Raw genomic sequence first — 26,216 nt, 5'->3', positions numbered from 1 at the left:
CGGTAATGTTGGTTCCTAGGTCGGGAGCGCGGCACTGCAGGGCTTCCACACCGCCAGAACCCCATCCGTCCTGCCATCGAGCAAGACCTCTCACACATCCCATGTGGAAGCCCTGCAGTGCCGCGCTCCCGACCTAGGAACGAACATTACCGATTCCCGGTAGTTTTCCCGAGCTGGCCGACCCTAAATGCAATGTAATGCGCTTTTTACATAAATTCTTGTCACGTGTTTTGTCTTGTCTCCTGTGGGTCACAGGTTGTGCCACTTTTGTATAAATGTTGAAATACCTGAACTACTACAAAGAAATTTAAACAATAAATTCCTGTCCGTCTGGACAGAGGTTATATACTATTCAGTATATGTCTATCATTTACATGATCCTAAATAACTAGGGTCTTCTGTCTTGTATAATAGATTACTGCCCAAGGACCCTAGTGCTACTCCTTTTGGGTTTTCCCTTGTCCTGTAAAAATACCATATTTTATGTAGCCAACCGGTATGTGTGGGCCTAGTGTTAGTGCCCCAAAGCGATAAAATATGCTGGACCGCAGCGCCTATAACCAGACCCATATGGCTGAGATACCCGCCACCCCCTCTCAACACAATCCCCAAGGATGGGAAACCGGAAACAGTTCTGAACTTTTGGAAGGCGGGAGGGAGTGACCCTCCCGGCCGTATTTATTAAAATATGAAACAAAATCAAAACATTAAAATAACAGTTTCATATTATGTACAATTTCATTTCCACATTACGATGTTTGGCTAACCTTAACAGATCTCTAATACAAAGGTTCTCCTAGCCGAACTAACATCCTACAAAACATTTGACTTGAAATTGTACATCCTAACGTTAAGGGCCAACGGCAAGGTCGTAACCGGTGTCAGATCCCTAAACCAGAATACCCCCCTCACTTGTGAGGGGAGCGACCGCACAGAGGCGTACCTCACGTGCATCTACCAATTTCCCTTTGACTTGACGGGGGCCCCAATGAACTCGACGCCATTTAACGGTCGTCCGAGGACTCGTGTGAGGTGTCTAAAAGGTAGCGTAAACCCCCTCCCAAACCCCCACACAACTTACCCCATCTGCCGTCGCAGATGTCCTGGCCCCGGGAAATTCCCCAGGAGGGCCCGTAGCCCCTCCTATCCAGGAAGGGGCCTTGACCGCCTTTCCTTTCCTTCCGGCGGCCCATCCTTAGAAGGGACCGCCTCCCCGTTGAGGGGCCAATGGCCACCTCCCCCGAGCGCTCCCATCCGTAATGGGTGACGCCCCCCCATAGGGATCTTCCAATTACTGCTCACCGATCATGACCTTACCGCCCGACCAAAATAAATACGACAATTTACCTAAAATACTAAATTACAAAACAACCATAACTATTAAAGTATGATCACTGATCACCTAAGATACTAAATTACAAAACAACCATAACTATTAAAGTATGATTACTGATCACCCTAGTGCAGAATTACTTTATTTGAAAAAACTTACTGAAAATGACCATTCTTTAATGCATACTCAGAATATTACGACAATCATCACAACCTGCAAGAAAGAAAGTTACCACATCAAAACTATATTCAAAACAACTAGCTGTCCTCAGGGGCTGGTGGGTGGGTCAAAATTGGCTCTTCGTTCCGTCTCGAGCTCACATGCAGCGGGGAGGTGCGGCTTCAGAGCACAGGAACAAGAGGATGCTTTCTTGGCTTGTTGCTTCTTTTATCCGTCTTCGGGCGGGCGTAAACCCGCCCCCGCCTGCCTCCGAGGGCGTGGCCGGCCGCGTCAGTGTCTAGGACAACCCACTCCAGGGCGGGAAAAAGCGCGCCCCGGCTACGCCGCTTTGGGCATACCAGCCGAGACTCGCCTCCCGCCCAAGATGGCTTCCCGGGGGATCGGGGTACTCCACTATACGTTCGGGGGGACCGAATGGTCGCCCCTTTCCATATGGCTGAGATACCCGCCACCCCCTCTCAACACAATCCCCAAGGATGGGAAACCGGAAACAGTTCTGAACTTTTGGAAGGCGGGAGGGAGTGACCCTCCCGGCCGTATTTATTAAAATATGAAACAAAATCAAAACATTAAAATAACAGTTTCATATTATGTACAATTTCATTTCCACATTACGATGTTTGGCTAACCTTAACAGATCTCTAATACAAAGGTTCTCCTAGCCGAACTAACATCCTACAAAACATTTGACTTGAAATTGTACATCCTAACGTTAAGGGCCAACGGCAAGGTCGTAACCGGTGTCAGATCCCTAAACCAGAATACCCCCCTCACTTGTGAGGGGAGCGACCGCACAGAGGCGTACCTCACGTGCATCTACCAATTTCCCTTTGACTTGACGGGGGCCCCAATGAACTCGACGCCATTTAACGGTTGTCCGAGGACTCGTGTGAGGTGTCTAAAAGGTAGCGTAAACCCCCTCCCAAACCCCCACACAACTTACCCCATCTGCCGTCGCAGATGTCCTGGCCCCGGGAAATTCCCCAGGAGGGCCCGTAGCCCCTCCTATCCAGGAAGGGGCCTTGACCGCCTTTCCTTTCCTTCCGGCGGCCCATCCTTAGAAGGGACCGCCTCCCCGTTCAGGGGCCAATGGCCACCTCCCCCGAGCGCTCCCATCCGTAATGGGTGACGCCCCCCCATAGGGATCTTCCAATTACTGCTCACCGATCATGACCTTACCGCCACAGGCCGGATAGTTGACCGGCTATCCGGACCCCCCACACCAAATCCTGCCTAAAGGTCATGGTTTAAACTCTTTAGCCAAGCTATGAGATCACCTATGAGTAACTCATTGCCCACCCGGGACAAATGAACCCCATCCTCCAAATACATACTGCCCCCTTTGATACAACCATGCTGAACAGAATGCAGTGTACTTGAACGAAACAATCTACTCAATTTGTTATTTATTTTCTTTACTGAATGATTCAGAGCAGAAACCGAAATAGCCCCCCGCCACACTTTCCGTGGGATCATATGGGACCATGCAATTGTGCACCCTGGAACTCTTCTCGCCAACCAACTTACTGTAGAAAGCATTGCCTCAAGAAGAAGTCGTCTACCAGTGGCCACCAAATCGTTGCCCCCAAGATGGACTATGATTATAGACGGCGGTGACCTTGTCCGCCCTAACAAACCCTCGAAAAAGGATTGAAACTGGTCAATACAGAGCCCGCCCCTTCCGTAGAAGGTCACCCTGTACCCGTATTCCCCAGCCACGTGAATCATGTCACCTGCTTTGAATACGTCCGCGGCACGCCTCACGTATGAGTGGCCCACGACCCACACCTCCTTTTTCGCAGCCGGTGATGTCTGACCGCTGGTCCCCAGGTGTCGGGTCGACTGCACAGTCCGCCCCGCCTCGTAAGCTTGCGCAACTGAAAACCAAACAAAAACAAGAAGCGTGAGTACATTATTACAGCTTCACAACATGTGCAACCGCACATACCTTTTGTAACAGTTCGAGGACCAACGCCCCAAACGTTTTATTTCTTCAACACTTTGACCCCTGGCTGTAGCCTCAGTAGCAGCCCCTATCCGAAAGGAATGGGTCCCGAACTCGCCGGGGTTCAAGCCCGCGGCCGAAATCGACATCGCAAGCACCCGCTGGAACTGAAACCTCGTCAGTGGGGTGGCGTCAGCGTGTCTCAACAAGGTCCCCCCCCATGATGCCACCCTCTGCGCTAAATATTCCTCTACGCAAACAACAGGGCACATGGCAGACCCGTGAATCCTCTGAATGACTATGCAGTCCCCAATTGCGCCCTGATCGGTTTTGGGCCTGACAAACGAGACCGTCATCGTCTCTACCTTGACCTGAATGTGCTCCCGGCACAGTCCCCACATCGTATCCTGCTTGTTCTTTGCCACTAGTTCGCTTACCCGCATAGCCCCATGGAATGCTAGCGCAAATGCGGCTCAGAACAACACTGTTTCATACTGGGATGAACACGTTGCAGGGAGTACGGACAATAACAGGGTCAACCTATCCAGACCTATCGGGTGCCTCTCATCTGCTCTGCGACCCTCAAGGCGTTGCCACCCACGTAGCGCTTTCTGTACCACAAAAGACGCTGTCGGGTCCTGGATCCCATGAGCCCTTGCCATAAAGGAAATGGCGGCCCGATGCCTCTGGGCCGTAGCTACTGATTTGCCTGCCTGATGTAAAGACAGCAAAAATTTTACGACAAACTCTTCCTGTCCCCAAAGCTCACCCCCAGCAGAACCCAAAAAGGACAAATAGGAACGGAACGCCCTTCATATGCCTTCCTTGTCCTGGGTGCTAAGCTCTCTCCCACGAGGTTTTGTAGTTCGGGGCACCGAGAGACCAGAGAGCTTCGGGAAAGGGTGCCGCCACCAGGTCCGCTGTGGGCAGAAAACCCCAGAAGGCCTGCATACGGAAACGAGAAAGTGCATCAGCCGCTTGGTTCAGTACCCCCGGGACATGTTTTGCCCTAAAGAGCACATTCAATTGCATACACAATAACACAATTTCTTTGAGCAGTCTCAGAATCCATTTGCAACGTGCTGCCTGACTATTGATACACTCAACCACGGTCATGTTATCAGACCAGAACACCACAGAGTGATCCCGAAACCCCTCCGGCCATGTTTTCAAGGCCACCAAAATAGGGAAGAGTTCGAGAAAAGCAATGTTAGTCGTCAGCCCGCACTCGTGCCACCATGACGGCCATTTTTGAGCCGACCATTGTGTACCAAATATGGCACCAAAACCTACACTCCCCGCCGAATCTGTCCAAAGCCCCAGCTCCTCGGAGGACACCGCAGGTTTGTTCCAGACAATTCGACCATTGAAATCCGCCAGAAATGCCAACCAAATGCGCATGTCCTGGCGAACTTCTGCCGAGAGCCTCGTGCGGTGATGCCCTTCCTTCAGGCCTACCATGGCTTGTGCAATCGAGCGTGAAAAGGGGCGGGCCATTGGCATTACTCTCAGGGCAAAATTTAACTGACCCACCACCTGTTGCAATTGATGCAGGTTTACTTTTGTCGCACGAATACATGATTCCAGGGATGTCCTGAATTTTAACACTTTTTCTCTGGGTAATCTAAAACAACCTTCTTCCGAGTTGAGCTCGATCCCCAGAAACTCAAGCAAAGTTGAGGGACCCACAGTCTTACCCGGTGCCAATGGCACACCAAATTGATTCATTAAGACACAAAATTCATGTAAGGCCTGTCCACATTCATTACCCCCGGCTGCCCCTAAAAACAGAAAGTCATCGAGATAATGCATAACATGCTGAAAACCCGTCTTCCTTGTGAATACCCATTGCAGAAAACAACGGAACTTTTCAAAGTAGGCACAGGATATAGAGCACCCCGTTGGCATACATCTGTCCATGTAATAGCGACCCTGAAACGTAAAACCAAGGAGACGCTGATCGCCTGGGTGCACCGGGAGCAACCGGAACGCTGACTCGATGTCTGATTTTGCCATCAGCGCCCCAGGCCCCAGGCGATTCAACATGGCAACGGCCTCATCGAAAGCTGCGTACCGCACCGAACACACTTCCGGGTCAATCGCTTCATTCACGGAAAGACCACGTGGGGCTGACAAGTTATGTATCAGCCGAAACTCACCTGGGTCCTTCTTGGGGACCACCCCTAGAGGGGAACAAACAAAGTTAGCAACCGGTGGCAAATCAAAGGGACCGGCGACACGACCTCGAGTTACCTCCTTCCCAATCTTTACCTGTACCACCGCCGTATGCTGCAAGACCGACAGTTGATTCTTACAGTTTGCTACACCCTGAAAATCCCCCACTGGAATGCGGAAACCATATGAAAATCCGTCACGCAACACCCCAGCGGAAGCATGATCCGGGTATTCGCTGAGTCAAGGAATCATCGCCATGGTATCAATCGGAGTAGGTAAAGGCGCCCCTCGGACTATTTCAGACCTGTTTGGCGCTTCCCCTACCACCGTTATCACCCGTTTTGGCTCTGCACATGGACTCTGGATGGGATGGCTGCCCACACCCCCCACATTCATGTCTAAACTTGCATGACCCCTGGGGCCTCGTACATTTTCCCCTGTTAAAATTCCAACAAATCCCCCTTTTACCTGCATTGCCACTCGACTTCGAGTGGTGCTCGTTACCTGCACCCGTCCGAAAGGGTGTCCCAGAGGATTGGCGGGAAGATTCACCCCCGTTACTCCCCGACAATGGCACTTTTAACATTCCTGAACTCTCCATTTTTTGCCATGAAACGGAGTCGAAACAATCCCAAGTCAGATCGGGGTCGTGCTCCTTAGCTTTTCTAAAAATATTGTCATAACAGAAACACTGATTGCCCCCGTACGATCCGGAATACTCCATGATACGTGACTGATAAATAGGCAACTCGGTCAGCAACTCGAGCCTGCGTTCGCCCACGATGGAGGTAAAAATGCCCCATGCTCTGCCCCAAGTACCTATGTTTTCATCAACCTTAAAGGCGGCCATTTTTGCGCGCCAAACACTCGGGTGCATGAGCTCCTTTTGGCTCTTAACATGCTCCATCTCGTAATGGTCGGTAAGCAAAGAAAAAATGTTCACATACTTATTCGCCCAGATCTTTTCCTTAATTTCCAGTGGAACGTGCTGAGCCACCTTCTCCCTTCGTGAAGGTACAGACCCCTCCCCCGCAATCGGCAATGGCCGCTTACCTGAACCAGATGCTGCATTAGCCGCCGAACTTGGGCCTGTTGCATTTTCCGCCGCCGGAACTGGCGGGGTAACAGAAGATGGTGCCTTCGCAGCCTCTCTAGATTCCCGCAGTTGTCTCATTACTGCCCGGGCGTCGTCAGCCGTGGCGCCCCCACTATCTTTTCCCAACCACGCTGCTACTGTGATGCTGTAGGGCCCTCCTGCGGCCTCCTCTGGTGGTGGTCTGTTGCCCTCGAAAGAGCCCTCAGTGTTGCACGCAGACCAGCGTGCTGCCTGCACTTGATGCGGTCCCCGCTAACCTGGCCTTGCTCAGGAAGGCCTCGGCAGTCCGGGGCCCCACCAGGGGTAGGTGCTGCCGTCGCCTTTCCCCCCCAGCCTTGCGCATCCTGGAGATCCTGCGGGGCCTGCCCACGTGCCGCGAGGGGGAAGGAGTGGAGATATTGCAGGGGCCCACCACGAGCGGCTGTCACCAGAGGTTTCCAAGGCCCAAAAGCCCCGGGCTCGATTTACGTCTTGCCGCCCGCTCCATGGTGCTCACGCCGCTCGCTGCCGAAGAGCTTCACTCACGCCCCACTTTGCGCTTGTCTTCCTCCTCACCTTTGCCTCCTGTCTGGCCCTGCTTAGATTGGCTCAGCGTCTTTGTCATGAGAGCGCTGGGCGCTTGCCGTGGTTTTGAGAGCCCCTCTGCTGGATGGAGTCGCCACGAGGCTAAGGTGCTCAGGCCGCCATTTTGCGACGCAGGCCGCTGGACAGGATCTGCCTCTTGTTGCTGCTGGGCCGATGTTAAAATCAATATTACAGGCTCAATGTGTTCCCCCGGCTCTTAGCACATTTTGGTGGGGAGATGGGGTGAATTACGGCTGTTTTGGCCGAGAGAGGAGAGTCGGGCGGAGGAGCCTCCGGAGCCTGCGTCCGTCTATGTCGCCATCTTGGCCACTGTTAGACCTGGCCTCGAGGCGTGGTTCTCCCCAACCCTCAGCACCCCAACAGTTACCCCTGCGCAGCAGAAACCCCCGGTTGTCCCGTCCTCAGTCCGCCCCGCTCTCTCCATGACCCTTCAGAAAGGATGACCACCCCCGTATCCCGCCATCTATCCTCCCGGTACCGGACGCCCACAACCCGCATCAACCCCGGTAGCCATCACCCTTCTCTAAGATCCCGGACTCCATAGCCCCCCTGCATGACCCCGGCCCCAGCGAAACATAGGCACCAGACGCGCCATGCCCGGCTGGGGGGGTAAAGGGCTTCCTCTGAGTGAGATAGAGTGGAGTAGTTTCGATCACACCTCTGGCCTCCCCCTGAAGACTGGTTTTGATCACCCCTCCGGCCTCCCTGAGAGCTGGCCCCACTCCCTGCTGGGTGTCTGGAAACCCCGGGACCCAACTTCAAGGGATCAAAGGGCCGGATAGCAGGAAACCCCGACAATCAGCCCCCGGGCACCAGATAGCCACCTGCGAGGGCTTGGACTTCAAAGGGAAACAGGACTATAACAAGGCCCGCTTTAGAACTAGCGGGCAGTTGAATCCTGGAATAGGAGAGCCCTGCTGACCTGGTCGCGGCTCAACCATCTCAAAAGAAGATCGCTACCCGAACTTTGGAATCTTTGCGAGCCCTGCTGACGTGGTTGCGGCTCATCCTGGCGGAGAAAAACGTCCGCCTGAAGCTCCTTGAGCCCTGCTGACTTGGTCGTGGCTCCCTTGAACTCTAATTGACGCTTAACAACCTCAGCTTGAGCCCTGCTGACTTGGTTGCGGCTCCCTTGAAATCTAACGACGCTGAAGCAACCTCTGCTTGAGCCTGCTGACGTGGTCGCGGCTTCCCAAGAACTGAAGGACACTCCGTTCACTACTGCTCGAGCCCTGCTGACCTGGTCGCGGCTCGAGGGGTACTCTGGTCCGGCTGGACCGATGGCACTACCGAAACAATGTGGCTCAAAGAGGGTGAGTGGAGCAACCAGTACGACCTACATCTACAGCAGCCCCGTATCCCCCGGCTCGAGGATTGAGAGCTGTGCGCCGGATACGCCTCGTACTGGCCCCAGTACCGTGACTGTCCCGCTTCCCACACCCCTACAACCAAGAACTTACGAACCCTCGATCTAAATGTAAATACCTGACTGTTTGACCTGAAAGATCATAAAAACTACTGTTGGATAAAGAACCTTTTATTCAGTAGCCCACTGTTTGGTGTCCATTTGTAGAGTGGGGGAATCTTAGTGTGTACGATCCTAATTGCGAAGCCCTCTACTGTAAGGGTCTCACTCCTGTGCTCGGCAGCGTTCCTGGGAGAGTTTGGTCACGGGGTGGTCAGGAGAACGTCCTCTGTCTCCCCTGGGATCGCCCCTTCTAACATTAGTGGCAAGTGACGGGATCCGAGCCGACATTTAGAGATCGTTTAGTGAGCGGCTAACACACTGCCTAACGAAGACCCAAAACAGATAAAAGAAAGAACTACCATGAGTCCCACTGGAGCCAACGCGAATCCAACATTCCAAGAGGACCGTTTGGAGGAATACACTCATAGAGACCTAAAACAGTTCTGTAAAGACTTTAAAATCACTACCACTGGTTTGAGCACCAAGGAGGATTTCCAAAAAGCCCTGAAGGCCTGGGTGGAGTCCGGGGCACCCCTTCCCCAAACAGAAGGAAACTGCATGGAGGAGTGGCAGCAGAACGAACCCAGAGTCCTAGAGGGGGAAAGAACCGACCCCCCAGCACGGAGTAGCGCATCAGAGAGGGGCCTGTCCCCCAGAGGAGCTGATGGACCGAGAGAGAAGCAGAATCTACGAGCTAGAGCTAGCTAAGATCAAAATAGAAGGAGAGCTCAAATTAGCCGAAAAAAAGTTGCCCGTAGAACAATTGCGATTACAAGGAGAGTTGGAGGAGAAGAAACTAAAGAGGGAACATGAAGGAAAAAAACTTCAATTGGAGCATGAACGCAGCCTGAAAGAGATCAAGCTCAAGGCGAGGAGTGAGGAAACCGCCCCCCCCCCCCCCGCGGAAGCGAGGGAGCCCTCCCCCTGTGGAGGCTAAAGTACACATTCCCAAAGATGTGGTGAAAGATTACTTTAAAAGTGACGACATTCAGCAATGGTTTAAAGCCTATGAAGTAGCTATGACCTCCCACCGAGTCCCACAGAAGGATTAGGGGGCCGGGTTGTGGGGGCGGTTCCTGAGTGAGGGGAGAGACACCCTGCTAGACCTGCCATCCACTGTACTGAACTCGTACAGCCACATGAAGGAGGCCCAGTTAGCTAGATATGGGCTCACCCCTGAGATGTACAGACAGCAATTCCGAGACTGCAAAAAGATCCCTGGCACCACGTGGGTGGAGTATGTTAACTTTTACAGCCGGGCCTTAGAAGGGTGGATCAAGGGCAGCAAGGTCACCACGTTTGAGGAATTGTTTGACTTAATAGCATGGGAGCACCTGTCCCTGAATTGTTTTGTAGAACTGCGCCAGCATCTCCTTGACAGCAAGCTGACGGACCCTTGAAAGCTCGCCGTCGAGGCAGATCGCTGGGTGAACACCCGGGTCCCCAGGGACCCCATAGGGGACTATGCCCAGAATGGTCAGGGACCTTCCCGCCAGAGAGGGTGGGGAGGCCAAGGTAGACAACGAGAATTCTAGTCAGGACCCCAGCGTAGCCCTTCATGGAACTAGCCCCAAAACTTTCCATCTCCCTCCACGTCCAGCGCAGGGCCCCCCCCCCGGGTAGGCAGGGGCCAAGATCCAACATAGCGTGTTACAAATGTCTACAGCCAGGCCACTATGCCAGTGACCCCCAGTGTCCCATGAACAAAAGGCCTGTTGCTGCGGGCCCCCCAGCCTGCCAGATAGCCACTGTTGCCCTAGAAGAAGAGGTTGAGGATACGGAGGAATGGGAGCCTGCAGCCATGTCCCTTGTCTCCCGAGGAGATAAAGAAATGATCCCTGGAGCCCCCCTGCTGGCCAACACCAAGAAATACCGCCAGTGGGTGACGGTCAATGGGCGCCGCATAGGGGCCCTTCACGACACCGGGGCGAGCGTTACGGCTGTTCGCTGTCACCTGGTCACCGAAGAACAAATGATACCACACGTCTTTTGCCCTGTTATTTTGGCAGACAATTCTGAAAGTCTCTGCAGAATGGCTCAAATTCCCTTCGTGTGCGGCGGAGTCTCCGGTACTTTGCAAGTAGCCGTCGACCCACCATGCCGGTGGACTGTTTACTGGGCAACGATCTGGAGAGCTCCCCATGGGCGCAGGCAGAGCGGAAGGCTCAACTGGGGATGCTGGGCCTACCCGAATGGGTGTGCGCCACTACTCGGTCCATGACCGCCAGATTACCCACCCCCGGGGCGGTAGAGTCAGAGAGCATAGGCCAGACCTCAGACGACGGGGAAGGGGGCGGGCTACCAGAGCTCCTTGGTCTCCCCACGTGATAAGAAATCGACCCGACGCAGGCCCCCTAGGCCCTACCGTCGAACAAATCACCAAATTAGGCGACCTGCCTGAGTTGGCTCAGTGGCGCCAAGAAGGTGGGCCTTCTCGGGAGGAGTTCTGCCAGGAGCAGGCCACCTGCCCCTCCCTCGTCGGTCCGCGACAGCAGGCCACCGCCCAGGCCGCTGGCGACCAGTCCGCTGGCGACCAGTCCGTATCCCATTGGGCCTACTGGGAGAATGGACTCTTGTACAGTGAGCAAAAGTCTGCCGAACTAGGGTCAGCCCGGGTGCTGGTGGTACCCCTACGATTCCGAGACTTCCTCCTGGGCCTGGCCCATGACGTGCCTTGGCGGCACACCTGGGACGGGATAAGACCTATCACCGGCTGGTCACCCAATTCTATTGGCCACAAATTCGCGTCAACGTGGAAACCCGCTGCAAGTCCTGCCCGACCTGCCAGGCTAGTGGGAAGAGCAGAGGGAAGCACATGGCTTCCCTCCAACCCTTCCCCGTAGTCAGTACCCCCTTTGAACGGGTGGTAATCGACATTGTGGGACTCCTGGATCCCCGGACTGCCCTGGACCACCGATTCATCCTAGTCCTGGTGGACCATGCCACCAGGTACCCCAAGGCCATTCCCCTCCGAACGGAGACGGCCCCCGTAGTGGGGCGGGCCCTGATGGGGATATTCTCTCTGGTGGGATTCCCGCGAGAGGTCGTGAGCGACAGAGGAACGAACTTCATCTCGAAATATATGAAGTCCCTGTAGCAACAATGTGGGGTGACATACAAATTAACCACCCCGTACCACCCCCTAGGTAATGGCCTGGTTGAGCGATTCAACCGGAACCTCAGGGAATGATCATGGTCCTCGAAGAGCCCCTGAGGCGCAAGTGGGACATCCTCCTACCCTGCCTCCTGTTCGCCTACCGGTAAGTCCACCAGAAGTCCTTGGGGTTCAGCCCTTTCGAGCTGCTTTACGGACACCCCGTCCGGGAACCTTCAGCCTGGTCAAGGAGGGCTGGGAGGCGGCGCCCCGAGACCCTCCCGAGATGTGTTTCGATACATCCTGACCCTCCGGAATCAGACTCGGAAATTCAGGGAACTCGCAGAGGCGAACCTGGAGGCAACCCAGGAGGAAATGAAACGCTGGTATGACCAGAATGCCACTCTGGTCGAGTTTCAACCGGGCCAGCAGGTGTGGGTGATGGCCCCGGTGGAACCTTGTGTTCACCAGGACAAGTGGACCGGGCCCTTCAAAGTGGTGGAGTGCAAGAGCCAAGTCACCTACCTAGTAGATGTGCATTCCCCCCGGAACCCGCTAAGGGTCCTCCATGTGAACCACCTCAAGCCTCACTTTGTGAGGTCTGAGTTGAGCTTGCTCCTAGCCACCAACGATGGAGAGGAAGAGGACACTGATCCTCCACCCGATCTCCTGTGTGCTAAGGAAAAAGATGGCTCCATGGAGGGGGTGAGTCTCTCCTCCTCCCTCACCCCAGAACAACGCGAGGACTGTCACCAGTTATTGGGACAATTCTCAGACCTATTCTCCCTCGTCCCCAGTGTCACCGATTGGGGCGTCCACGATGTGGACACTGGGGACAGCCTTTCGGTACGGCACAGAGCCTACCGCGTCCCTGACAGAGTCCGGGCCTGCATTAAGGCAGAAGTCTCTAAAATGTTAGCCCTGGGGGTGGTCGAGTCCTCTGACAGTCCGTGGGCCAGCCTTGTGGTTCTGGTTCCGAAGGCGGCGGCTCCAGGCACCGCCCCCAAGCTGAGGTTCTGTGTAGACTACCGCAGGCTCAATGCGGTCACCCGAACCGATGCACACCCTATTCCCCGCGCGGATGAGCTAATTGACCGCCTAGGATCTGCCCACTACCTCAGCACCTTCGACCTGACCTGCGGGTACTGGAAAATTGCGCTCACGGAGGGGGCAAGGGAGAGATCCGCCTTTTCCACCCCGGATGGACACTATCACTTCCGGGTGATGCCCTTTGGAATGAAAAATGCCCCTGCCACCTTCCAGAGACTGGTTAACCGGGTACTGTCAGGGCTGGAAGAAATTAGCGCCGCGTACCTGGACGATATTGCGGTGTTCAGCCCCAAATGGACCGAACACCTGCGGCACCTCTGGGAGGTGTTGATGGCCCTGCGTCGAGCGGGCCTTACCATCAAGGCCAGTAAGTGCCAGATTGGGCAAGGATCAGTGGTCTACCTAGGGCACCAGGTCAGGAGCGGACAGGTAGCCCCCCTCCAACCCAAGATCGACGCAATCGTGGCCTGGGAACCCCCCACGAGCCAGACGGAAGTGAGGGCCTTCCTAGGGCTCACCGGTTACTACCAGGGATTCATCAAGGGATATGGCAGCATAGTAGTCCCCCTCACAGAGTTAAGCTCCAAGAAACAGCCGAAGAAGATGCGCTGGACCCCTCCTGCCAAGAGGCGTTCGAAGCTCTAAAGACCGCCATGTGCACCGCCCCAGTACTCCAGGCCCCGACTACTATCTGGAGTTTGTGGTCCCAACTGACGCCTCCGAGCATGGCATCGGGGCAGTCCTATCCCAGCTAAACGAGAAAGGCCTAGATCAGCCAGGTGCATTAATTAGCCAGAGGTTACTACCCCGGGAGCAAAGGTGGAGCACCATCGAGCGGGAGGCCTTCGCAGTGGTTTGGGCCCTGAAGAAGCTGCGGCCATACTTGTTCGGAACTCACTTCCGGGTCCAAACCGACCATCGGCCTACGATGGTTAATGCAGATGAGAGGAGAGAACCCCAAGCTACTGCGGTGGTCTTTTTCCCTCCAGGGGATGGACTTCACCGTAGAACACCGCCCCGGTACTGACCACGCCAACGCTGACGGCCTGTCCAGGTTTTTTCACCTCAGTGAAGAGAACCCCCAAGGGGATGGGTAGTTCTCCCTGCCTTTCAGCTGGGGGAACGCGTGTTAGACCTGGCCTCGTTGTGTGGTTTCCCCCAACCCTCAGCGCCCCGACAGTTACCCCAGCGCAGCAGAAACCCCCTGTCGTCCCGCCCTCTGTCCGCCCCGCTCCCTCCATGACCCTACAGAAAGGACGACCACCCCCGTATCCCGTCATCTATCCTCCCGGTACCGGACGCCCACAACCCACATCAACCCCGATGGCCTATGGTAGCCATCACCCTTCCCTAAGATCCCGGACTCCATAGCCCCCTGCATGACCCTGGCCTGAGAGAAACATAGGCACCAGACGCGCCATGCCTGGCTGGGGGTAAAGGGATTCCTCTGGGTGGAGTAGTTTCGATCACACCTCTGGCCTCCCCCTGAAGACTGATTTTGATCACACCTCCGGCCTCCCCGAGAGCTGGCCCCACTCCCTGCTGGGTGTCTGGAAACCCCCGGACCCATCTTCAAGTGATCAAAGGGTTGGATAGCAGGAAACCCCAACAATCAGCCCCCGGACATTAGATAGCCGCCTGGGAGGGCTCGGACTTCAAAGGGAAACAGGACTATAACAAGGCCGTTCTGGAACTAGCGGGCAGTTGAATCCTGGAAGAGGAGAGCCCTCCTGACCTGGTCACTACTCAACCATCTCAAAAGAAGATCGCTACCCGAACTTTGGAATCTTTGCAAGCCCTGCTGACGTGGTCGTGGCTCATCCTGGCGGAGAAGAATGTCCGCCTGAAGCTCCTTGAGCCCTGCTGACTTGGTCGCAGCTCCCTTGAACTCTAAACAACGCTTAACAACCTCGGCTTGAGCCCTGCTGACTTAATCGCGGCTCCCTTGAAATCTAACGACGCTGTAACAACCTCTGCTTGAGCCTGCTGACGTGGTCGCGGCTCTCCAAGAACTGAAGGACACTCCGTTCACTACTGCTCGAGCCCTGCTGACCTGGTCATGGCTCGAGGGGTACTCTGGTCCGGCTGGACCGACGGCACTACCGAAACAACGTGGCTCGAGGAGAGTGAGTGGAGCAACCAGTAGGACCTACATCTATAGCAGCCCCGTATCCCCCGGCTCGAGGATTGAGAGCCGTGCGCCGGATACTCCTCGTACTGGCCCCAGTACCGTGACTGTCCCGCTTCCCACACCCCTGCAACCAAGAACTTACGAACCCTCGCTCTAAATGTAAATACCTGACTGTTTGACCTGAAAGAACATAATAACTACTGTTGGATAAAGAACCTTTTATTCAGTAAGCCACTGTGTGGTGTCCATTTATAGAGTGGGGGAATCTCAGCGTGTACGATCCTAAATGCGAAGCCCTCTCCTGTAAGGGTCTCATGCCTGTGCTCGGCAGCGTTCCTGGGAGAGGTGGGTCACGGGGTGGTCAGGAGAGTGTCCTCTGTCCCCCTTCGGATCGCCCCTTCTAACAGCCACGACCCCCATTTTCGGCTCCTTTTTGAGGATCCTGGAGCATTAAGCTTGTTAAAGTTTGATATTCCATTCAGAAATTGTTGTATTTAATCTCTACACAACTTTTTTGACCGCTTGCAGCTTTTTCAGTGTTTTCCGACATTTTTGAAAACTTTTTTTCTGGCAGAAATTCCAACTTTATTTAAAAAATATCCCTCCTGTGGTAAGAAAATGGCTAAATCAGACCCACATTCGGTCTGTATTGTGTGCTTACCATCATCACACAATCGAGAAAAAGGTTACTACTGTCAGCAATTCTCCAGAAGAACTCTTCGTGACAGTGAGAAGATAAAGCTACATACCCTGCTGGAGAGAGGAAAGGGACCTTCAAAAAGTGGCCTTGAGAGTAATCCTGCTTTGAAAGAGCCCTCCTTTCAGGAAAAACACAGAAAACGTCGCTGATCTGCTTCCCCAGCATCAAAAAGGAAGCAAATCCCTGACTGTTCACTGTCAGCGCAGGGATCGACATTGGAAGAGCAAAGAAGGCATGCCTCAGCGTCGAAGCAACAAGAGTCTCCGTTGCCAAAACATAACTCGGCGTCAAGGCATACTACTTCGGGCTCGAAGTATTTTGTTCCTGAGAGACCTAAATCAATGTCAAAGCCTGGACTGATGCCGAGAAAGCACCCATCATTATCGAGACACCGGTCGTCATCTAGATCTCTGCCGCCGTCACGACAGTCAGTGTCAAGAGGAACGACGTCAAAGACTCAGCCGCAGTCCCGCAGGCAGGCGACGTCAAGGACTCCATTGCAGTCCTGCAGACAGTCGACGTCGAGGGAACCGACGTTGAGGGCATCTTCGCATAGACGGGATTCCTCGAATACGTAGCATAGAAGGTGGCACAATCTGTGTCATCGGTGAGAGGCCATTGTTCCACGTCGAGGGAAAGAAATACTACGGCGCCATCTGTGGAACTGTTAGACAGGCCGAGGTTGATGTTGAAGTCTATACTGTTGATGTCGAGGAAGGTGTCATCTTCTCCTGGCATTAACATTGTGCAGAGGAACTGTTGTCCTTCACTTCGCCGATTAGGTGCGGAGTCTCCACCTGCTAGTAAGCCTGCCGGTACTCCCCACGCCCACCTTGCTGACAAGACGGTGGGGGCGGCTGTCTTGCACTCTGACGCGCTCTGCGTCAGTACAAAGGGAGATCCTTGCGCGTAGGCGCCCCACCGAGAACACTCCTGAAGCGGAAAGCAGGGAGCTAGAATCCTTTGCACGCTGCTTATGTTTTTAAAATAATTTGTTACTTTGGTACTTAACTTCTTGCTGTATTTTTAAACTTGCACGTAGCCTGATTAGAGGAACTGTTGTCCTTCACTTCGCCGATTAGGTGCGGAGTCTCCACCAGCTAGTAAGCCTGCCGGCACTCCCCACGACCACCTTGCTGATGGGACGGTGGGGGTGGCGGTCTTGCACTCTGATGCGCTCTGCATCAATACAAAGGAAGACGTCCATGTCTTCGTGCAGCGGACGCGGGCAGCGGGCGCCCCTTGCGGCGCGCCGACGGTGCGCCAAAGGTAAGCACGTCTGCGCCCGTCCGAGCTCTGACGAGCCCAGAGCCCACGACCCCTGCTCGAATCCAGCCAGAGGTCAATACCCAGGCTAAGATCGGTTACTCGTCCATGGAACTCCGTAACATACTGAAGTCTGCCTCTGGCATATCGGGCGCCATGCTAACCTGTCCGACCAAAACTCCCCGACCCCCTTGAAGGTCCGATAGCCTGTAGGAGCTGCTCCTTTCAAGGGACCAACTTATTAGTCATGTTCCATTAACACGCCCACACAGGACCCCGTCGTCGGAGGGCTTGTCATACATCCATTGCAATGTCCGGTCCTTAGCTAAAGACCCATTTGAAATCTGGGACATGATCCACTCTCATGCTCCGGAGATTTGTTTCCTGACGGAAACCTGGCTGAATTCCGCCAATCTCCCGATGCTCAATATGGCTATCCCAGACAACTATGGGCTTACCCATTTGGATAGGGTGGGGAAAACCGTGGGGGGGGGCATTGCTATAGCTTTCAAAAAGCACCTGAAAGTTGCTTGGATTGAAAAGATCTCTGATAAACACCTGGAGTTGGGTCTTTTTAAAGTCACATTCTCTCCGCCAGAAAGTTGGACTGGGGCCTTAGTTTACCGCCGGCCTGGTCCTAAAGTGGATTTCACAGATAGGCTTGTAGATTTGATAGCTACCCACGTCTTGGCCTCTAGCAAATTCCTACTACTAGGTGATTTTAACTTTCAGGGCGAGCTCCATGAATCTCCCGAAGTGAATAAACTCCTCACAGATATGGAGCATCTTGTGCTTTCCCAAAGAATCTAGGGCCCTACCCACAACGGGGGACACACTCTTGACCTATTATTCACAAATATCGACTTGCTTGCGTATGATGCACCATGGCCTCTAACCTGGTCAGATCACTCCATGATTAAATTTATGAGCTTGCCTCGTCGATTTCCGTGTACGGGACAGCCCGCTGGCAGAGACCAATTGATGCAGCGGCCTTGGAACAAGCTCACCCCCCAGGCATTCGAGGCAGTGTTCTCAGTGCCCCCTATGTTAGAGGAGCGGGAGGTTTCCTCAGCTGAATCGACGCTTCGCCCAATGGTATACATCTGAACTTAAGCAGGAAAAATCGTCTTGCAAAAGATTGGAGAGACTCTGGCGACGAAAAAAATCCCGCCAGTCAAAAATTCTTTTTAAATCTTCCCTGACAACCTACCATCACAATCTAAAGGCTGCGAGACGTGTGTTCATTGGGAACCAAATTCGAGAATGCCACTAATTCTGGTAACGCGCTATTCGATATTGTGAAAGATTTCGTGTCCCCAGCTGCATGTAAGCAATCTTCTGCAGAGTCCCAAGATCTCTGCAACTCACTGGCAAGGTTCTTTCAGGAGAAAATTGAAATTATCTATTCCAAATTCTCACACGACGCGCCTACCTCCTCTAATTCAGGTTATCAAGTTATACTGTCTGACTGCTCCCTTGAATGTTTTAGACTAATCACTCTAGCAGAAACTCAGAAAGCACTAGAGAGCGCTAAATCAGGCTCCCCTGTGGACCCTGTACCCCAAAAGCCATGGCACTTCTGTCCTACATTCTGGCTCCCACTATACAGGAACTTTTTAACCTCTCACTTGCAGAGGGCGTAATTCCAGTCCCTTGGAAGGAAGCATGTCCATCCTATCTTAAAAAAACCTATGGCTAACCCTCAAGAGTTGGGCAATTACCGCCCGATCTCGCTGCTCCCCTTACTGGGTAAAACGCTTGAAAGCATGATCAATCAGCAATTGAACAGCTACCTTGAATCAAACTGTATTTTGGACGCCTCGCAGTCCGGCTTCCGTAAGGGTTTAGGTACGGAATGGGCACTTTTAGCCGTTACTGACTCCCTGCGGATGTCGGTGGATGCTGGAGGATCGGCAATCCTGATCCTTCTTGACCTCTCTGCGGCCTTTGATACCATCTCACATGCTAGGCTGGCGGAGATGTTAAGAGCCATTGGAATTCAGGGACTAGCCCTCAAATGGCTGCTGAATTTGCTGATAGATAGATCCCAAACGGTCATCATGGGCCCCTATCAGGCAGAAAAAACTCCATTGGACAAGGGCGTCCCCCAGGGCTCCTACCTTAGCCCCACGCTCTTTAACATATATATGGCACCATTGGCTAAGGTAGTGGAAGCCCTGGGGTTCGAAACTGTTTCGTACGCTGATGACACCCAGCTGCTGTTTAACATCGGCCCAAACCAGGAGGCAGACAGACTTAGTTTTTCCTCGAGTATCTTGGCAATCTCTAACTGGATGACCAACAACTTTCTCCAGTTGAACCCGGGGAAGACTGAAGTCATGCTGCTGGGTAAGGCTTCGGCAGTCTGGTCCAAGGAGTGGTGGCCTACACAACTGGGTGCCCCACCCACACCCAAAGAATGTGTTAACAACCTGGGTACTAAGATCAACCACTTTCTGTCCATGCAGGATCATGTAGCTGCCGTTTCTGGGTACTGCTATTACAGGCTAAGACCCCTGAGGAAGATCCTCCCTTTTATCCCGCTAGAGCACCGAAGAACCCTAACCCAAGCGATGGTCATTAGCCGTTTGGATTACGGTAATGCCCTATTAGCAGAAGCGGTGAAAAACTCCCTGAAAAAACTGCAGGTGATCCAGAATACAGCGGCAAGGTTGGTGCTGAACATGCCGGCGAGATCTTCCTCGCTGCCTCTGCTGAAAAAACTGCACTGGATGCATATAAAGCAAAGATCCTTCTTTAAGGTCTGTTGCCTGACCTTTAACGCCCTTCAGGGTCAGGGCCCACAATACCTGCAGAATAAGATGGTAAAATACATCCCGAGCCGTCCTCTGAGATCTAGCTCGCAGCTGTTACTACAGGTCCCTCGCATTAGACTTCATAGGTCAGGAGGTAGGGCTTTTTCTTACTTGGCCCCCAAATACAGGAACAGCCATCCTATTTCCCTACGTGAAATTCCATCCTATCATGTCTTTAGGAAACATCTAAAGGCTTTTCTGTATTAAAGGATCCTTTCCTCTCTGTTCCTTTTCTCCTGGGTAAGTTCTAAGCGCCGAGATGCCCCACGGTGATTCGAGCGCTATACAAGAAGGTATAACATAACATAACAGATCACACCGGCTGGATCTCTGGTTCCGGGAGAGCAGACTCCGCCCGCCTACCCTTCACCATGGTGGCTAGAGAGTACCTGAAACTGGAAGGCTCCACACAGAAGTCTAGGCTCGGATTTCTCCCAAACATACTCTCCTTCCAGAGTCTCTGTTGGGGCTCCTCCTACCACATCCACAAGGGCATCTCCATGCAGGTCCCCAAGGAGAGCTAGGTCTCCATTGGCTCAACGTTCACGCTCCAGAACACCACGTGGACAATCTAGATCTCGCCATTCTTCTACTCCGAGAAGGAGGAGACAGAGGTCTCCCTCATGGTCCTTGTCCTCAAGATCATCTATGAGGGACTATTCACCAACATAGTTGGCGAACCCCCAGCCAGAGTGTCTCCTATTGATGATATCGGGACTTTTAATGAGGTTCTATGCCGGGGTGCCAACAAACTGAACATTGATATGTCGGCACCTACTGTTTCTTCATCAGTCATATTTGAAACACTCCACCACAGAACTTTGAGGAGCCGCCTACTTCCCTTAGTGCCGGGTCTCCTTGAACTAGCAAACAAAACAAACAAAAGGAGATGATGGACAGAGTGCTGAACTATTTCAGACACTCACCCCCACTCACTGATCTGGGTTGAATCCATCACCGTTCTTTAGCTCACTTCGCCACCCCAGTTCAGACACAACTATATGAAAATCATTCTTGACCCCTTGTCTCATGGGAACAGTGTGCCCGAACTGCTAAGCCATGTCTTCCCTGGACTGGAAACAAGCATCCTGGGACCGGTTTCGGGCTAACAGCCCTCATCAGCCAGGCTAGCTTAAATCCAGCAGCAAAGTGAGCAAGGGACCCACGTCTGGGCATACCCAGCCAACTTAGGATGAACAAAGCAAACACAAGGAGATGATGGAAGGAGTGCTGAAACTTTTCAGACACTCACCCCCAGTCACTGATCTGGGTTGAATACATCATAATTTTTAGCTCACTTTGCTGCCCCAGTGAAGACACAACTATATGCAAATCAGTCTTGACCCTGTGCCTCAAGGTAACAGTCCAGCCGAACTGCCAAGCCATGTCTTTCCTGGACGGGAAACAAGCATCCTGGGACCTGTTTCGGGCTAACAGCTCTCAGCAGCTAGGCTAGCTTGAATCCAGTGGCAAAGTGAGCTAGGGAACCACGTCTGGGCATACCCTGCCAACTTAGGGCGATCAAAGCAAACACAAGGAAATGATGGATGGAGTGCTGAAACTTTTTTTGACACTCCCCCCCCTAGTCACTGATCTGTGTTGAATCCATCAAAATTATTTAGCTCACTTCCCCACCCCAGTTCAGACACAGCTTATGCAAATCAGTCTTGGCCCTGTGCCTCATGGTAACAATCCAGTCCGAACTTCCAAGCCATGTCTTTCCTGGACCTGAAACAAGCATCCTGGAACCTGTTTCAGGTTAACAGCCCTTATCAGCCAGGCTAGCTTGAATCCAGTGGCAAAGTGCTCTCCATGCCACTGGAGTCAAGCTATCCTGGCTGATGAGGGGTGAAACCCCGAAACCGTACTTGGATGCTTGTTTCCAGTCCATGGAGGACCTGGCCTGGCAGTTCGGGTTGGACTGTTCCCAATGGGCACAGGGTCAAGACTGATTTGCATATGCCTGGATTCAAACTGGAATGGCATGGGGAGCAAAAAAACTATGGATTTAGGCTAAGATCTCTGTACTGGAGTGAATGTATAACATTGTTGTGCATTCTGTCCATCAATTGTTTTTGCATTTGTCACCACTTGTGGGACGAGTATTGCCATGACGTGGGTCCGATGCTCTCCATGCCACTGGAGTCAAGCTATCCTGGCTGTTGAGGAGTGAAACCCCGAAACCGGTCCTAGGATTCTTGTTTCAGGTCCAGGGAGGATCTGGCCTGGCAGTTCGGGCTGGACTGTTCCTATTGGGCGCAGGGTCAAGACTGATTTGCATATGGCTGGGTTCAAACTGGAATGGCATGGGGAGCAAAACAACAATGGATTTAGGCCCAGATCTCTGTACTGGGGTGAATGTATGACAATGTTCTGTATTCTGTCCACCAATTGTTGCTTTTGCACTTTCTAAAAGTGCCATTCAAAAATAGTAATGTAAAATCCAACTACACCACTAAGCAGGATTTATCAATACCATTTTAAACATACCAAGCATGGCAACACTACTATTCTGGTTTTGAGTGGTCTTATAGTGCTGCCTATGGCAAACAAACAATAAAGATCAAAGAGTGGATAAATTGTAACTCGAACTATGTAATTTACATCATCATCGGCCCTTGCAATAAACTCTACATAGGCATCACAATCAGACCATTCAAAACCAGAATTCTAGAGCACTACCGCAACAAGACAGAAACAGGCCCACCACTAATGGAACACTTTCAGGAACACCACCCGCACAACAAAACTTTCAAATTCTTCGGATTGGAACAGGTGAAGCAACACCTTAAAGTTGGAAACCGAGAACTCCTGGTGTGGCAAAAAGAAAGTGAAATCATTCTACGCATGGACTCTGTCAATACCGGGCTCAACAGGGATGCAGAAATGCATTTCTGGTTATACAAGTGAGTTAACTCAATACTGTCTAGTCCTGTGCATAAATCAGACGATCAACCGATCCATCACACGTCTCTTGAATCTGTTTCTACACTATTTGGCACTGGTTCCACAAAGAATATGGCTATATAATGTTGGGTCCTAAGATACCCTAAAATGGCCCTGAGTCTACCACTGGTCCCACACAAAAGATTTTTCCTATGAGCGGACCCCCGTTCTCAGGTCTTCCCCTGATCTCTGTCCCGAGCCTGTTTCTCGCATTACTTGCCAAATTATACATTTCCTATTTTATCTACTCAAGACCTGCTCTCTTTTCACTCGCTTCAACTACCAACGCTACTTACACTTTATCCTTGATGACTCCTTTTCGGATCTAGCCCTCACTAGACGCACTGCAGCCGCTAACCATTGTTTCATTAAGTAGTCCTTCCCGTTTGGATTAGTTCTTGTTTTATCCTGTTTGCCGAGTTTTAGAACATGCATATTTCCTTTCTACTTTTTGGTATTTCAAGAAGGATCTGTTCCTTCTGATATCGTAGACTGCAGCCTTGTTTCTCCTGCATCAGGTATCTGACTTGACACTTTCGCGGGACTTCAGGTTAATTTATTGTAGCTGCGAACTCGTTTACCGAGTACATTGACATTCTGCACACAATATGTTTATTTCACTATCTCCGGCTGCAATTCCAAGATACTGCAGATTGCAGCTTCAAACTCCTGCTCCAGGTTTTTAAGCTGACTTTTTATGGCCCCCAGTAAATTTTACTGCAGCCACCACCTTGTTTACCGAGTGGGTTTTTTCATATAACAATTAACTGTGTTATTTATTTTAGCCTGTTTGAAATTTAGGAAGGATCTGTTTCCTTCACAGACTGCGGACTGCAGCCTCAAACCCTGACAATAGAACTCGTGAAATTACATTTTTACGGCTCTTTGCCGTCACCCCTCTCTCGTTTTGCAGCATTTTCGTCCAACATAAGGACCGAGCAGCAACCGCGGTAAACTTACATAGACCGCAGTTGGACCCAGCAGATTACACCTGCCATCGTGCACCTTGATCTGTAAGTATTTGTACCCCCCGCATACCTGGAGCTTCCCATCACAACCATGATCCAGATTCCTATACCGGATTTCTCGTCACCCTTTTCATGCAGTTACTTGTTTTATCATACCCTCCGTGGACCTTTGTCCAATCCTAGCATACCGACTAGATAACTGCCTGGCCACATGATACTATCTCTGGCATCACGACCCCCCAGTCTCGACCCAGCAGTTTACACTTGCTGTTGTGCACTTCGATCTGCAAGTTACTGTACCCTCGTACATCCAGTACTTCCCCTCACGCCCCAGATCCAGATCCTTACACAGGATTTCTTGTCTCCCTGTTCATGCGGTTTTAGTGTTTTATCATAACCCTCCCTGGCCCTGTTGTCCAATCTTAGCTCACCGACGGTAACACTGCCCGGCCGCATGTTACGCTCTCTGGCATCGCGACCCCCCAGTCTCGACCTGGCGATGCACCACCCACATGGGTCGTTGCACCGCCGGTTCCCATCACCTGGTTCCTGCCTCTCCTTTCGAATCACTTTTCACTCAAACTCTATCTTAACACTTTACAGATACGCCACACGCCACACCAACCACAGAAGAGTTAAATGTTAAATTGAACTCGACTGTCATTCCACAACCACTTCATTAATTCCTATATTGGTTGTTCCTTTTCAGTGTAATGCTTTTTCTGCACTGTAACCTTATGTACTGCATTTTCCCATCTAGAGAGAATAGTACCTGCACGTTACCAACAGCTGGTAATGTATTGTACTGTATGTTCCCATTTTGAGTTAAAGATACTCGTAGATATACTATGTCAACTACTGCTCATTTGTTTTACCGTATGCAGGCTAAAAATGCTTTCACCCCGTGTCCCACTACATATAAACCACACAGGCCACACTCTACTGCCTATATGCACCTTGATACTTGAACCTGTATGAGCTTGCCCTGTTGTCCCCTCAAGTTTGTTGCCTCTAATGGAGAATCTCTTATATGATTCAATGTGTATAATGTACTTTTGCCCTCTCTATCTCAAACACTTGTTACACAAGCTAAATCTAGTCTGACCTACCGGTGATAGAATTGGTTAGGCCTCCAATGTGGCTCTGTTCCTCAGAATCGTAGTAGTATGATATATATTGTTGCCAATTTAATGACCATATTTTCCAGTTTTCCAAACTTTGCCTTATATATGTATGTTTTCTCTAGGGTGTATGCTTACGACTAATGTTGAAATGACCTAATTATTTACATTGGCAATATTACTGTATCCCTAATTATGATTTGTATTGTACCCCTTCTCACTTTCAACTTACCTTGCCCTTTTCTCACACTTTTACTCACAATTTCCTCTCACTTTCAATGTATCCTCATACACTCTGGGCTTTTTGTATGTCACTCATCCACCCAACAACCCCCTCCTTCACTATATCAACCGCTCTCTTTGATGCTGCCCTAACTTTTTCTTTCTCTCCCTTCATCACTCTCCTTTCTCTTTTTCCTTTTCTACCATCCTCGTCTCGTTTTACCCTCACTCTCTTACTCAATGACTTTCCACCTTTCCTGTTTTAATCTCTATTCACCACATACCTAACATGCGTAGCCTCTTAAACCTAACACTTTCAGCATTGAGAAAGCCCTGGCTTGCTGGCACCGGGCAAAACACGTGTGTGCTGTTTCTCTGTTTCTGCACATGTCTTCAAATGAAGAGGAAAAGAACACCATAAAAATGATTTGGGTGATTCAAGCACCCCTGAAATCCCTATTTAAAAGAGCACAAAACCAATCACACAGCTCATTGCTTTGATCCATGTGGTATCTGGGGGAAACCACCGTTTTGGTTTGTGCCACAACCCATATTAGGTGAAGCAAACAAGGACCCCCTGATATGGATCAATTTCCTGAGTCAGGGCAAAACATTTTGTGTGAATATAGTACTCAGGCAAATCTCTAATAAACACTAGCACATGAACAATTGCATTTGCCAAACAAAAAAATAAAAAGTGATCAAAACAAGTTTTTGCACCTTGGATACATTTTAATTAATTATTATAAAACATTATTCAATTATAAAAATTTGGTACATTTATATACATGCATGATAAAGTGTTTCAGCATTATAACATATGCATAAGTTCAGACATTTATCAAATACATTTACAATACAATTAAAAGATGGTTTCCTGTCTACGCATTTCGACACAGGTGTGTCTTCCTCAGGACTGTACCATCGTATTTCTGTAAAACATATTAAAAATATTTACAAATCTATGTATTACAGTGCAAAAAACCGTTTCTGATTTAAGTTATGTTATTACATATACAAAGCTAGTGTTTTTCAATTCACATATTTGATAATACCGCTACGTACTGATGTATGAGTTTGCCAAAGAGAAAAAGAAAACATCATTTGTACATATATACAT

This window comes from Lissotriton vulgaris, chromosome 8 (assembly GCF_964263255.1).
Source record: "Lissotriton vulgaris chromosome 8, aLisVul1.2, whole genome shotgun sequence".
Classification (NCBI taxonomy): Eukaryota; Metazoa; Chordata; class Amphibia; order Caudata; family Salamandridae; genus Lissotriton; species Lissotriton vulgaris.
Note: the sequence above shows the minus strand (reverse complement) of the source record.